This window comes from Procambarus clarkii, chromosome 12, assembly GCF_040958095.1.
Source record: "Procambarus clarkii isolate CNS0578487 chromosome 12, FALCON_Pclarkii_2.0, whole genome shotgun sequence".
Lineage (NCBI taxonomy): Eukaryota > Metazoa > Arthropoda > Malacostraca > Decapoda > Cambaridae > Procambarus > Procambarus clarkii.
In genome coordinates, this window is record NC_091161.1 from 10090982 (window position 1) to 10094910 (window position 3929).

The window sequence follows — 3929 nt, forward strand, 5'->3', positions numbered from 1 at the left end:
GCGGTGTGTCCACTCACAGGATGAGTGACGCTGCCCAATACTGTCACTATGGCGGTGTGTCCACTCACAGGATGAGTGGCGCTGCCCAATACTGTCACTATGGCGGTGTGTCCACTCACAGGATGAGTGGCGCTGCCCAATACTGTCACTATGGCGGTGTGTCCACTCACAGGATGAGTGACGCTGCCCAATACTGTCACTATGGCGGTGTGTCCACTCACAGGATGAGTGGCGCTGCCCAATACTGTCACTATGGCGGTGTGTCCACTCACAGGATGAGTGGCGCTGCCCAATACTGTCACTATGGCGGTGTGTCCACTCACAGGATGAGTGACGCTGCCCAATACTGTCACTATGGCGGTGTGTCCACTCACAGGATGAGTGGCGCTGCCCAATACTGTCACTATGGCGGTGTGTCCACTCACAGGATGAGTGACGCTGCCCAATACTGTCACTATGGCGGTGTGTCCACTCACAGGATGAGTGGCGCTGCCCAATACTGTCACTATGGCGGTGTGTCCACTCACAGGATGAGTGACGCTGCCCAATACTGTCACTATGGCGGTGTGTCCACTCACAGGATGAGTGACGCTGCCCAATACTGTCACTATGGCGGTGTGTCCACTCACAGGCATGAGTGACGCTGCCCAATACTGTCACTATGGCGGTGTGTCCACTCACAGGATGAGTGAGTACTGAGCAGTACTCAAGACTGCACAGCACAAGTGATTTTAATAGTTTAAAAATATTGTTGTGTAAATCTTGGATTAGAAATGTATAATCTACCCAATTCATTGTCCTGCTGACGCTGTATTTGATTGTATTTGTTGTATTTGCTGTATTCACTACATATCAGGCTGTCAGGAATCACCATTCCCAGATGGTTTCCTTCGATGAGTGGGTCTAACTGCCTTGTTCCCTGTGTGTCGTTAAGTAATTCATTTTAACATTTCCTCGAGTTTATCTCTGTTAAACATCAAGTTATTTAACTGCTAAACATCTATCTTGAGATCTTGAGGTTATCTTGAGATGATTTCGGGGCTTTAGTGTCCCCGCGGCCCGGTCCTCGGCCAGGCCTTCACCCCCAGGAAGCAGCCCGTGACAGCTGACTAACACCCAGGTACCTAATTTACTGCTAGGTAACAGGGGCATAGGGTGAAAGAAACTCTGCCCATTGTGTCTCGCCGGCGCCCGGGATCGAACCCAGGCCCACAGGATCACAAGTCCCGCGTGCTGTCCGCTCGGCCGACCGGCTCCATCTTGTTAATGATAAAAAATAACTACTGATGGTGGTTCCTCGGGTACATTAACTACTCTTAACTAACTACACTACTAACTACACTTTCCTAACTACCATTAACTCAGTGAACCAACAATTCTAGATGTAAATATTATTAACGTGTGAACAGGTTCATTGGCTGGGACTATCATGTGTTGATGGGCGGGGCCAGGAGCTGGCGCTCGACCTGTTAAGCACGTTTTGATAAGTACATATAGGTAAGTACATTGCCACCATCGAAGGCACTTACCTTCAGCGCGCACGCGCGCACACGCTCCCAACATACATACACACACATACACACGCACACACACACACACACACACACACACACACACACACACACACACACACACACACACACACACACACACACACACACACACACACACACGCACACACACACACTCACACACACACACCATAAAAGGTTAATGCATAAGCTAGAGAAACAGGCCGGAGTAACTGGTAGGGCGCTCCAGTGGATAAGGGAGTACCTAAACAATAGGAAACAGAGAGTTATAGTGAGGGGTGAGACCTCAGACTGGCGTGAAGTCACCAGTGGAGTCCCACAGGGCTCTGTACTTGGACCTATCCTGTTTCTGATATACGTAAATGATCTCCCAGACGGGTATAGACTCATTTCCTCTCAATGTTTGCTGACGACGCCAAAATTATGAGAAGGATTAAGACAGAGGAGGACAGCTTGAGGCTTCAAGAAGACCTGGACAAGCTGCAGGAAGTGGTCGAACAAATGGCTGTTAGAGTTTAATCCAAGCAAATGTAATGTAATGAAGATAGGGGTAGGAAGCAGGAGACCAGATACAAGGTATCACTTGGGAGATGAAATACTTCAAGAGTCCGAGAGAGAGAAAGACCTGGGGGTTGATATCACGCCAGACCTGTCCCCTGAAGCTTATATCAAGAGGATAACATCAGCAGCATATGCCAGGTTGGCTAACATAAGAACGGCCTTTAGAAACTTGTGTAAGGAATCTTCAGAACATTATACTACACATATGTCAGACCAATCCTGGAGTATGCGGCTACCAGCATGGAGTCCATATCTAGTCAAGCATAAGACTAAACTGGAAAATGTTCAAATGTTTGCCACCAGACTAGTACCCGAACTGAGAGGTATGAGCTACGAGGAGAGACTACGGGAATTAAACCTCACTTCGTTGGAAGACAGAAGAGTTAGGGGGGGACATGATCACCACATTCAAGACCCTCAAGGGAATTGATAGGGTAGATAAAGATAGGCTGTTTAACACAAGGGGCACACGCACTAGGGGACACAGGTGGAAACTGAGTGCCCAAATGAGCCACAGAGATATTAGAAAGAACTTTTTTAGTGTCAGAGTGGTTGACAAATGGAATGCATTAGGCAGTGATGTGGTGGAGGCTGACTCCATACACAGTTTCAAGTGTAGATATGATAGAGCCCAATAGGCTTCAGGAACCTGTACACCTGTTGATTGACAGGTTGAGAGGCGGGACCAAAGAGCCAGAGCTCAACCCCCGCAAGCACAACTAGGTGAGTACACGCACGCACAGCCAAACCTGGAGCCTCGCGGCTTAGTGGACAGCGCTCGGGAGTCGTAGTCCTAAGATTCCGGGTTCGATCCCCGGCGGAGGCGGATACAAATGGGCACAGTTTCTTTCACTCCTGATGCATCTGTACACCTAGCAGTAAATAGGTACCTGGGAGTTAGTCAGCTGTCACGGGCTGCTTCCTGGGTGTGGAGGCCTGGTTCGAGGACCGGGCCGCGGGGACACTAAGCCCCGAAATCATATCAAGATAACCTCAAGATAACCCCAAGATAACCTCATTATAACAAAAAGATAATCTCAAGATAACCTCAAGATAACAAAAAGATAACCTCAAGACAACCCTCAAGATAACCTCAAGATAACAAAAAGATAACCTTAAGACAACCCCCAAGATAACCTCAAGATAACAAAAAGATAACAAAAAGATAACAAAAAGATATCCCTCAAGATAACCTCAAGATAACTTCAAGATATCCCTCAGGATAACCTCAAGATAACCTCAGGATAACCTCAGGATAACCTCAAGATAACCTCAAGATAACCACAAGATAACCTCAAGATAACCTCAAGATAACCTCAAGATAACCTCAAGATAACCTCAAGATAACCTCAAGATAACCTCAAGATAACCTCAAGATAATCTCAAGATAACTTCAAGATAACCTCAAGATAACCTCAAGATAACCACAAGATAACCTCAAGATAACCTCAAGATAACCTCAAGATAACCTCAAGATAACCTCAAGATAACCTCAAGATAGAGGAAAGGAGAACAATCTAGTGGCAACTCATTGTCAAAAAAGATAGTTGTCTAATTATCCATAAGTCTAAACAATAGACAAGATAAAAGTATCTCATTCCGGATATCACGGGCTCACCATAGCCCGTGCTACTTGGAACTTTAGGTTCCAGATATCTTTTACAACAACAACATTCTGGATTTCCCATCACTGTTCCATGCGTTCCTTCTCTTCTCTTAGCCCCTTCCCTCTCACTATGTTCTCTTTCCTCTCTCTCTCTCTCTCTCTCTCTCTCTCTCTCTCTCTCTCTCTCTCTCTCTCTCTCTCTCTCTCTCTCTCTCTCTCTCTCTCTCTCT